This window comes from Piliocolobus tephrosceles, chromosome 14 (assembly GCF_002776525.5).
Source record: "Piliocolobus tephrosceles isolate RC106 chromosome 14, ASM277652v3, whole genome shotgun sequence".
In the NCBI taxonomy this organism is placed as follows: Eukaryota; Metazoa; Chordata; class Mammalia; order Primates; family Cercopithecidae; genus Piliocolobus; species Piliocolobus tephrosceles.
The window spans coordinates 38,049,603-38,061,771 of NC_045447.1; the positions used below are offsets into that span (position 1 = coordinate 38,049,603).

A 12,169-nucleotide genomic window follows, 5' to 3' on the forward strand; every position below is an offset into this window, starting at 1 on the left:
TCGGTGCCAAAGAGGTGTTGTAATTAATACAAGTAGTCATTTCCCTAAAACAATCTGCTAAACAGCTAAGTCCCTGTTGTCTGATGCCTATGAGCCTGAAGGTGCAAAGACCAGCCTAAACGCAAGCAAACTTTCATCTTCCCCAGACAGGTGTGAGAAGTGGGCAACTAGGCAAGTGTTATTGGCAGGTACTCCCAGCACATGTCTACTCTACCTAGGTTTATGACAGCTGAGCTGGTCTGCTCCTGCCATATTTGTGCCTGCTGATTTAATTTCTGCACTTAGGAAGACAGGATTCGAGCCAACTATTTATAACCAACACCCCTACTCTGCCCCCAAATTTTTTAATGAATGCAAAAGCACACCATCTCTTGAGTCCTGAGCATAAAGTCAAAGCTTTATGTTTTTAACCTCACTGCTATCACCCGTAACACTCTCCATTTATTAGGTACTTACTCTGTCCAACCTTTACAACTAACTCAGCTAATCCTCACAATCCTCTGCAATGGGTTCTACTATTGCTCCATCTTAAAAGCAGGAGTAATTGAAAGCACAGAGAAGTAAACCGTGTGCCCAAAGTCGCACAGTTTTTAAGTGGCAGAGCCAGAATTAAGAATTCAATTAATTTAGAATTCTGAATTAATTCAGAATTAATTCAGGTTAACAGCCTATCTAACTCTAGAGCCTGTGCTCTCAACTGCTGTGCTATATAAACAAGTCAGGGTCATCAGACTGTATACCCAAGTGGTACTAGTGAGGTATGGCACTAGGAGGCTCCTTAAGTTTCCAGGACACTCAAGGATCTAAATTCTCTGAGTTTCAGAGGCCTCACTTCAGTCATTTAGTTGTGAGGAAGAAGAGCATCTTCTGTATCTGTCCTCAAATCTATCTTTGCATGCTCTTGGGGAAAGGCATCCTTTCTCCTCTCTCTCTCTTCTCCTGTTCTCATTTCGCAAACCCTTTGTTCTTAGACACTAACTCGTTCCAACTGCTCCCCCTTGATAAAAACTGCACTTGAGACTCACTGTACCTTCTCACTGTACCTACAGCCCCATAACTCTTTTCCCTGCTAGACTTCATAAATGACTGGTAGTTATGCATTGCACGGGTTTTTTTTTTCCCTCCCATTCCCCACCGAAGTCTCTGAAATGGCTTCTGAACACACTGCTGTACTAAGATTGCTTTCCTAATGGTCACCAGAAAACTCTTTGTCATTCTCCTTTTTCAGTTCCCTACTTTCAGCCTTTTCAAACTCCCCTCACTTAAAATCATCCTGGTAATTTATACATTTGGTTAAAGGAAATTGCTTGTACAATTATGAAAATGGGCTTTGAGACCTGACTCTGATACTTTGTAACTTGGTAGCTATGGACAAGCTACTGGGACCTCTCTGTTTCAGCTGCCTGGGCTGTGAAGAGGGAATAGGAGTCATAGGTGTTGTTGAGATTAAATAGGATTCCACATGGAGGCACTTAAACAAGTCCTGGCACAGTTGGGACTGCTTCTGTGAAGTCTGAGCACTCCTCATGATTTCCTGAGGCTTTTGCTTTCCTGCCAGTTCTTTTCCTTCTTGTCTGAGTATTCACTTCCTATGCTCTTTCCTGGGGCTTATTTCTCTCCTTAATCCCCACATTTTGCTAAATGCTGAAATTTAGTCTTTGGCTCTATGGTCTCCTCCTCTTCCCATCTTCTTCAGTAATAAAAATAATTGTTGACATTTACTATGAAATCACTAGATGCTGGGATCTGTATTAATGCTTTCCAAGGTGTTCTGGTGTCACCCCAAAATCAATTTCTGCAAAACAGCATTAAGCCTTTTACTTTCCTGAGCTAACCTCCTTCCCCATCCCTCTGTCACCATCAATCCAGTTACCAATGGTCAAACCCAAAGTGCTATCTTTGATTTGCCTTCTGTTCTACCCCCTGTAGTCAATTTGAAAACAAACTCTGATCATGTTTTTTTTCCCCATTCTGGCATCTCTTATTGGCATTTTCAGATTGAAATTCAACATGTTTGGGCTTGCTTCAGTAAGGGACCTGGTTCCTGGGTCTGCAGTGTTGATGGCTGGAACACACGATCTGGCCCTCATTCTAGGATGCCATGATGCAATGAGCTCTTTAAATGAGATCCTTATGAACTCTCTGGTGCAGATTATTTTTAAAGTTTTCACAAGGTATATTAAATCAGGAAATTCTGACAAGAAAGGGGGAAATTCTGACAAGAAAGGGGGAAAAGGGAATTTATACACACTGCCATCCTACTACGTATCAGGAACTGTGCTAAATGCTGTTGCTTCCAAGATGCAGTGATGATCTTATTTTTTAAATATAAAGAAATATAATGTCATGATGCCATTTCCTAGTGGCACTTCAGGGTACAGTTCTTCTTCATAGGGGAAGCTGAGAAAATGTGTTTTTTGTTTTGATTTGTGGCCTCCCTGGCACATTTTAACACTGACCTCCAAGTCAGTTGATCACCTTGGAGAAATGGAAGTCATGATTTATCTTCTACTATTCTAAAGCAGGAATCATCACCTCGTGGCTCGATTTCTCATTCATTTATTTAATGATTCATTCAACAAATATTTATTGGGTCTCTACTCCACACCAGGCCTGTGCTAAATGCTGGTGATGCCACTGTGAATGCCTTACTCTCACAATACAAAACAGGCAACTACACAAGTGAATTCTGGGGAAGAAGAGGGTGATACAGGAGCACACAGAAGAAGGAAGACCCTTCTTATATTAGCAGGTTTTACTTTCTTCACTTGTCTTTCAGATACATCTCCTCTTGTCCACCCCTACTGCCACCACCCTCATCATTTAACACCTATATTTCCACAATAAGTTCCTGCCTCCAGTCTCACCACCTCCAAGTCATCCTCCACACTGTGGTCACAGTCGTCATTCTCTAATGCAAATCTGATCATGTTTCAAACTTTCTCAACTTTCAAACAAACACCCCTAGCCTTCCCTATAAAATTGAAGTTCTTATGCTTGGATAGTTCTATTCACACTCGATCTCTCCTTATGTCTCTTGCTTGATGCAGTGCCACTGCACAAAACTAAGAACCCACATCTCTCGCTATAGCCACACAGAACTACTTCCAGGCCTTACAAAGATATTTCTGCCTGGAAAGCCCTTCTTTTCTCCTTGTCCTTGTTCAAGATTCAGCTAATGTCAAGCTCTCTGAGAAACCTTCTTGATCTTCTTACCCTCCTTGAGTTGGATGCCCTCCCTTTGTGCTTCCATGGCATTCTGGGCTTACCTCTGAAAAACTCACTCTATAGCACTAGTTGTCAATTAGTGTCACCCAAGTGCTGTTCACTCTCAATGGCTCTAACCACGTGAGATGGCTTATTGTCACCCTAATTTACCAGGCACTCTCAAGTATTTCCTCTGCCTGGAATGTCCTTTCTATCCTTTCCTCCCTGGTAAAAGACTGTTCATTTTTCTCAAAGATCACCTGCTCAAAATCCTCCAGGGAAAGGAAAAAATCACTTTCATGCCTGTCCTATTGGCACATGGTTTAACCTACAATTATAGCAGTTAATCAGATTGTATCACAGTTAAATACCTGTTTCCTTGATGATTGGGACCATTTTTTACTTTCTTACTCTTTTTTCCCAGCCTCCAGCATGTAACAAGTACTTACACATGTTTTCTGAATGTTGAGAAAATTCAGGAGTTGGGGATGAAGTGTACAGCATACACATTAAGAGCTCATAGTACAATACAGAACTATCCCGCTTCCTATTTTATGTGTGTTCATCTTGTGTTTACAACTAGAACATGAACCCTTTGAGGGACAGAACAATGTTACATATTTTATTTGACTCCCAATGCTAAATACAGGATACGTGGTGAATAAATACTTGTAAATAGAATCTAGAATAATCAAAATAAACTGATCTTGCAGGTGAAGGAAGAGGAAATATATAGTAACAAAGCAAATAAAAAGCTCTAGTGAAAGCAAAAAGTATTCTTGATCTTTTCTTGCCAAGGTTTTCAAAAAAAATGATGAGAGTGTTCACCATGGGATAAAAAGGACATATGCTGACAATTATAGTTAAAGCCCCTCTATGCCAATTTCACTTGAAAATATTCCTGGAAAGGTCTTTAATTCTCTAGTTATTTGAAAATAAAACACTCAAATTTCTATCTTACTGAATACCTTTAAAATCATAAAAGCGAAACTACTTTAATAATAAGCATCCCTTTCCCAATTCCCCCCACCCTTTTTTTTTTTTTTTTTTCCTTTCTTAAAAAAGTTTTTCACCTTTGGCTATGCTTACTTATGAGTCAAAATCACTTTCATAAGTGATTTCTCAATTAATCTCACAAATATCATGCTTTCTCCCACTTCAAAGAAGTCACAAAATGTTAAAGATAAAAAGGTCCCCATTTCAAGCAGCAGACAGACTCCCCAACCTGTAGTCGCAAAGTGAAGAGAAGCCCCACCCCCACCAGTGAGGAGCAGCAGTCACACGTACTGGGTCTGAGCTTCCGGAGTTTACTTCTGTCAGCATCAGCTTGGCTTCTAGATTCCCCATACACTTTTCCTAAGAATCCAAGGCTCCCAACGTGCACAAGAGCCAAAAATCTACCTGTCTGCCTGCCCATCCCGCCTTCCAGGTACAACCAACACGTCAAGATGGAGACACTTTCACACGAGGCACTTTCTAGACCTAAACAACTAATTTGTAAGTATGCTAAACGTTATCCCAGGAATAGTGAAGTCTTTTACGCTCCAGATGTCACATTCCAGACCCCTCAAAACTAGAGTCCCACCAGATGAATAGGAGCTGTCAAGCATACAAGTGGAAGGGGCATATAAATTCAGTGGATGCTGCAGTGTACCTCTCCTCCAGTCAACCTCTTCCTGCCTTTATTAACCTCTAGTCACACCTCTCCTAAGTGACCATTATTTGTCCCTCTTCTCTCTCCCTTTGTCCCAGTCCTCGACTCCTCACAGGCTGACCCAGTCTCCGCTGTTTCAAAAGGCCATTCGATTTGATGCTTTTCCCGGGTGCAGTGGGTGCACTGCTCTCTGAGATCCCGCCCCAGTAGGGCTGGCATTTTACGAAATCCTTTTCTCAGGACCTTTCCATTGGGCCGAAGAGATATTCACAACCGTGCCTGTCCACCAACTAGATAGCACACAGCAGAGAATCTCTCCCAGGAAAGAGGTTGAAAGGAAAAAAACGACATCCCCACAAAGAAAAATAATAACCCAGAATCCTCCACATATTCCACATGTGCGTGTCATAAAACCCTTGGGAAATGGGTTGGGAGAGGATAAATCCACGTCTCCCCACTGCCGCCACCGCCACAGCAGCCCCTGTCCAGCTCCCAGCGCTGCCGCGGTGGTGTGTGTGAAGACAGCACCTTCCCCTGGGAGGAGAGATCCCGGCGCCCTGCGTTTCTAGGAGGTGATTATGGCAAGCCTTTCAGTAACTCATCATTTATCCCCGCACTGACCCGAGCCTCACCCCGGCGCCTTTGGCACTGGAGCTTGATGAGAAAGCCGAAGGCTGCCCCTCCAATTTTCCAGGTGACACCCCCCCTGCCCCCCCCCCCACACCCCCCACTGTGCTCCTAGGACGCAGCGGGGTGGAAGGGAAGGATGACAGGTGCCCATGCCTGAGAGAAAATCAACGGCAACCCTTACAGCTTGGGGTGAGATATCCCAACCCCCGCCCGGGTGGGAGGACTTGACATCAGCTACCTGCAGGGCGCCCCCGCCTGCACACCCACCCAATGCGTGCAGGCTTGCGTTGCAGCCCGGAATGCAGTCAGGAGGGTGGAACGGGACGGAGGGAGCCTCCACGCCCCCTTTGTCTCCACGTTTCCCAGATGACATGGAAGGAAAGTTTACGAGCAGGGAGGTGGTAGCTTTCTGCTGGGTCAATCTGACACCTCGCAGGAGGCGACCCTCCCTGGGTTCGTCCTCTCCTCTGCACAGCCCCGGCGCCACCTTCATCTGCACCTCGACACCCACAAGCAAGGCATGGGACACCTGCGCCGCCGGGTCCAGCCGCCGGGTCCACACTGCCCCGCGCTGCCCCACTGCCCCGGCGCAGCGACTTCCCCAGCGGTCTGGCTGCGGGCGCCGCACTCACCTCCGGCAGCGGAACGTCCTCCAGTGCGCCCTACTGGGCCGTCCGGCTCCCGGGAGCGAGGTGCATTCAGGGGGCGGCCCGAGACACGCTCTCCCGGCGCTGCTGCATTCTGCCTGCGTGGAAGAGCCAGCCGGCGAGCGCGCGGCGCGGGCGTGTACTAGTGTGTGTTTGTGCGAGTGTGTGCGCGAGTGTGTGTATGTGTGTGTCAGTGTGTGTGCGCGCGCCCGTGGGGCGGAGGTGCGCGGGATCACAGACCCTGCTGGGCGCCCAACCCGCGCTCTGCCTCCTCCGCTGCCTCCTCCTGGCGCTGCCGCCTGCACAGGGTCCACGTTTCCGGATCTCCTGTTTGTTTAATGAAAGGAAAGAGCAAAAGGCTGGCGCGGAGGGGGCGGAGGAGGGGAAAGTAGGGGAGGGTGCCGGGCTGCGCATGCTCAAGAGAGACTCAGTTCTGGCTCCAGAGCCCAGGCAGAGCAGAAAGAGTGAGCTCAGGGTAGAGGCGAGCCAGCCAGATTGCGTCCAGCCGTAGTCGCTCCGCGGGGTTCCCAGAAGGCAGCGGGGAAACCCCGCCGCAAAGGTGCGCCCTGCTCGGGGACTCCGCGACGCATGCAGAGCTGGAAGCCAGTGGTGGGATCCCCACCCATCCTTGGAGACCGCTTCTGCCTTGAGTCCTGGGTAACGTGGGGCTGTCCTCTCCCGGTGTGGTTTTAGTGCTGGTGCGGGCGTTCCTGTGGGCCATTCTATTGCGTCTACCCTGCGGGCAACCGAGATGCGTCTCCGCAGAGTTCCAGGAGGAACCACAGGCTGCAGGTCGCCCCCAACTAAAATGAGTTTCCTGGTGTGTGCTTCCTTCTTCCCCTCCCAGCTTCCACTCCTTTAAGAGCAAGAAAAGGCAACGTCCAGTCGGGTCCCGCAACAGCTTTAATGGGGTGAGGGCGAGGAGGGGAATAGCGATAACTCTTCCAAACAACAAAGGAGGAGTGAAAGGAAGGTGAGTCTCTGAGGACCCTATACTCAGCCTCCTTTGGTGACAGGGTTAAATGGAAGAGATATTTGCCCTATTCAAGAAGGCAAAAAAAAAAAAAAAAAAAAGAACAATGGGTTCATTGTCCCCTTGCCTAGAATGCCAACGCAATTGTAGGTCTTTGTGAGGTCTCTTGGCTACTTGGTAAAGTGGGAGAACTGTCAACTCGAAAAGAGTCCAGTAAGAGAACCTGAGCCTGCAATGGCACAGTAACCTGAGGCCAGGGGAGATGGCAGGTGAGAGTCTTTGCAAGTGGAGTGGAAACTTCTTGGATGAGATTGTTCTATGACCAAAACAGAATGGTTAGGATCCATTCAAGAGCTTCTATTTTCAATATCTTCCCTGTTTAATCGCTCTGTCTCGCCACACACCACGCCCCATTTTCTCTCCTACAGAAGAAAAGACATCCTAAGCAGGAAACTCCCTGTAAAGAGATTTCTACCTCCTTTTTATTCATTTTCTGTCCCTCCAGAAAAGGATCACCTCTGGTCCCCTCTGCTTTGGAGGAATAGAGGACAGCCTGCCTTGTGCAAATCTTTTCCAAGCTTTCATTAAAGATCACCTCTAAGCATTTCCACTATACAGTGGAAGCGAGCAGATGCCTTTTTGCTGAACTCTGACCCACATCCCATTCATCTTCCCAATAATAATGCCAAGTGACACTCGAACAGCAGGACAATTAGATCAAATCCTAGAGCACACCCAGAGGGGAAGAAACAGCATGTCTAAATACCACCAACAAAAACAAAGTTCAGGAGAACAGACTTAGAGGAAGGAAAGAAAAAGGGGGGTTCTTAAAAAGAGAAAGTGCCCTGGGTGTAGCGGCAGGTTTCTTTTCTCAGTAGATCCTTGAAAGGAGTAGAATTGCAGCATCTCTTTGCTTAAAGGACAAGTGAGAGTGAGTCTCCATCCACCAGGTAGGGGAGATCAGGTTCTCCTGAAGAGCAGCAAAGCCTCTATAGTGAATCATGTAGGGTATTTGGAGCTCCTCCTTCCATGCCTGTTTATATCAGGACTCCCCTTTGGTGCTGGGCTTCTTGGAAGGTATCCAAGATAGATCTGCCTTGTTGTCACATTCCCCTCAGTAAACAGTGTTTACTAGAATTGCAAGGTGTTAGTATTGGTGGGACCAATTGCTTCCTTGAGGCAAGATAGCCATTCTCTTTGCCCTGGTGCGTAAGCACAAGGTGAGTGATTGCTTTGAATTCATGAACTAAGAGGGGCTGGGGTTTACAGTTCACTCAGTAGGAGACACTTCCTCCTACAGTGATAAGTATACAGGGTTGCCTGGCCAAGAAGACCACTCTATCTGAGCCTGGCCTTGGGTGAGAGGGGCCATCTCTAAGCAGAGGGACCTGTTCACCATCTCAAAGCAGAAAGTAGCACCCAACAAGGTCAAGGGTGAAGGAGAATATTTAAATGCAGAATTGCAAATAAAGTGAAATCTCTTTATGGTGTGTCTGCTAGGAGACGGTGAATGAGCAGTTCTGGAAGAGATTTTTACTGTTTGGGGACAGTAGGGAAAACACAGGGACATTAAGTGAGATGATGTACATAAAGCACTTAACATAGTGCCTTCTGCATAACAAGCTCTCCAAAACTTGTAGCTCTTATTTTAGTTATAATATTTTCATTATTGTGATAGTTTATTTATTTTTTTAAAAAAAGGCTAAGATCTTTTTTCCTTATCTTAAACAAGCAAAACAGATAAAAGCCAAAAGCCTTCCAGTTTTTCCTTCTGGCTTCCTCCCTCGCCCCCTCACTCATCACCCTGATCACTGATGTATTCAAATCCATGTAATGAAAAGCATACTATAAAGACATGTGGCAGTGTGAATGGGGAATAGCTCCAACTCTCACCCTTCCACCCTCAAATCTAGACGTAAGTGTGAGATAGCTTTGTCTTTCAGTAATATGCCTCAAGCACTTTTTGCCACTCACAGCTCACAGTGATTAAGGACTCCTGCCTGGCAGGGTCTCTTGCTATAACACCCAACCTACATTGGAACACCAAGCTTTCTATTTTCACTTTTTTTTTTTTTTGCCTGCCTTCTAATTTTAGCTATCATATGTGTTACTCCTCCTAGGTAAACGAATGCCCAAAGTCAATTAATATGCACACATCTGCAGATGGTTTTGAGACAAATTAATGGTAAGAATTTCAGTGGTTGCCAGTATTTTTAGTGCTCCTTTATCACAGATTTCAGACTTAGTACTCATCTGCTCTACTTAAAGAATAATCCCTAAACTTTGTACTTCCTTCTACCAACCAAGCAACATACCTAATGGCCTTACTTCCTATATCAGCAAAATAACCCAGCATTGTTGCCTGGATATATATGAAATGACATATTTTTAAAGAAAACTAGCTATTAAATTTTCAATGGAACTAGCTATTCAAAACATAATATCCAAAAAATTCTATAATTAATAAAAACAAGTAATAGATGAAATGACTGAACATTAAATTCTCCAGAGTTATGGAAGCTATTGAGGTGTCTGGATTCTTAGAAAACTGTATTTTCTTATAGTTTTCTATATGTCTACATATAGTTTTATAAGAAAACTATATGAAAATTGTATTAGGTTATATATAGGTGAAGTAATATAAGTCTGTCGTGATACAGTATGTGCAAAGATTCTGCTCTGAATATTTTCTAAGAAACAGGAAACACACCATTTCCATTTGAATTGTATCCTACCTATAATTTTGGTTCTTTTCAAAAATCACCCTAATAAGACAAATAGATATAGAATGTTTTCTTCCTGTAGAAATTTCTTATATATAGCAATCTTTTCTGGTTCAATAAAAATGTCAGGCCATTAGTATAAGGGCTAAACTAGTGATTTCTTATTCCAAGAATCAAAGTGTTTCTGGAACTATCAAAAACCATTACAAGACTATCCCTGTAGCCCTTTGCATATATTCTTACTGTAACTCTTAACATCAAGTTCTTTTTGTATGTCTGACTTGTCCCCCCTAGGTTGGATGTAAGCCATTCAAGAGCAGAGTTTATTTCTTTTTTATGCTCCTAGTGCCTTGTGAAAATAAGAAAGATGTATCTGTTCAGTAAATGTTTAAGGACTAAATGACTAAATACATTGCCAAAAATGAATTTATGTTGGTAACACGTTGACTTTGAAATAGACTACCAAGTACCATGATACTTGGCATTCCTTATAGATGATGAAGTCAGTAGACACTGTTTTGTGTGTGATTATCTATAAATGGGAGTTGAGATGAGAAAAGCAAATCAGGCTTCTGTAGATAGTTTTTATCCCCATGGAAACATATATATTAAGCCCATTCTAATTTTTCTGGTTTAGAAAGCGAATTAGTTTTGGCTCAGAGTGTACTATTATTCAAAGGATAGATTCATGCTGGCCAAACTAATCCACCAGAATAATGTTCTAATGTATTAAACTTTGCCCCTAAGTAGGACGAAATATTTGGGTCAATCATGGTTAGAACTCTTTTTTGTCATCAAGAAAATCCAAAAAGCAAAAAGGACCACCCCCAGAACTTTACCCCCAGCATTTCTATTATAGCTGTCTTGAATGAAAGGGTCTAGTAAGAAGCTGGTTCTGTTTTCATGGATGGGAATTTGGGTGATGAGGAGTTTGTGGGGCAGAGGAAGGCCTAACTATGAACAGTCTCATCTCTGATCAAAACTACTCTAAGACAGGGAAAGGAGGATGAGAGGACCAGGGGATTGACATCCTGTTTATCTTTTATCTTTCATTCATTCATGCACCTAATAAAAGAGTTTATTAAGAATGATCATCAGAGAGAGAGAGAGAGATCCCAAAATAGAAGCTACAGTCTTTTATAGCCTAATCTCAGAAGTAACAGGCCATTACTTCTGCCACATTTTTTCAGTCATACAGACCAACCCTGGTATTCTCCTCAGATTATCTTAATTTTATCTTAATTTTAGGGTGATTTATGTTTCTTGCTGGGACCCTGACTGATACAGATCTCAAGAATCTCTTTGTTATTTATGAACTCATCTCACCCCCTTGGACCTAATGCTTGTTGCTATTTCATATGCTGTGATTTCCATATGCCATGGTTTATAACCTGGGTTAATGCCTCATATGGCCCAGCCCCCAGGATCTATGCACATGTGTTGCTGGAGCTCCCACCTAGTTTTCCATGTCTGTACAAGTAGGACCCAGATACCTATCATTGATTCCACCACTGTTTGATTCCACCTCATGGTACCATCCCAGTTATCCCTCTCGGAAGCCTCACTGGGAATCATGAGAATTGTGATTCAACCACTCTTGGACTTTACATTTTGTAGATATTCTACTGTTAGCTTTTCCCTTCTGTGGACTCTGCCCTAATCCAGGAGAGGTAGGTTTGCAAAAGCCCATCTATCTCTTTTTCTCAGTCTGTTCCATTCTGCCAACATGGAACCATTCACTCCCAATGGTTGATAAATAGCATGACATATGTCTTTATTTTTATCATCTTTAAAATGAGAGAGCTGAACTACTAAATTACTCAATCATCCTTTTTTTTTTTTTTTTTTTTTTTTGAGACAGAGTCTTGCTGTGTCACTCAGGCTGGAGCACAGTGGAAGGATCTCAGCTCACTGCAACCTCCCCTTCCTAGGTTCAATTCTTGTGCCTCAGCCTCCAGAGAAGCTTGGATTATAGGCATGTGCCAGCACGCCAAGCTAATTTTTGTATTTTTGGTAGAGACAGGGATTCACCATGTTGGCCAGGCTGGCCTTGAACTCCTGGCATCAAGCTATCCACCTGCCTCAGCCTCCCAAAGAACTGGGATTGCAGGGGTGAGCCATCACACCCAGCCCTCAATCATCACTTTTTAATAGTCTAGTCCAGGGGTCAATAAACTTATTCTGCAAAGGACCAGATTGTATACATTTTAGGCTTTGTGGGCCATATGGTCTCTGTCACAACTACTCTACTCTACAGCCACAGACAATGAATAAAAGAATGAGAATGGCTGTGTTCCAATGTATTTAAAAAAAAAAAAAAAAAAAAAAAAAAAAC

At 44.0% G+C, this 12,169-nt stretch overlaps 1 protein-coding gene across 2 annotated transcripts in view; it reads right to left on the minus strand.

Moving 5' to 3' along the window:
* The window catches only part of PLPPR1 (phospholipid phosphatase related 1), a 312,263-nt gene extending 305,764 nt beyond the window's left edge, over positions 1-6,499 (minus strand). The window contains exon 1 of one of the 2 annotated variants that reach the window (XM_023201405.3): positions 6,124-6,499. The gene's annotated coding sequence lies outside the window, so the exon portion shown is untranslated. The remainder of the gene's footprint in view (positions 1-6,123) is intronic. The other variant, XM_023201415.1, reaches the window with a different exon arrangement.
* Between the last annotated feature and the right edge of the window lie 5,670 nt (positions 6,500-12,169).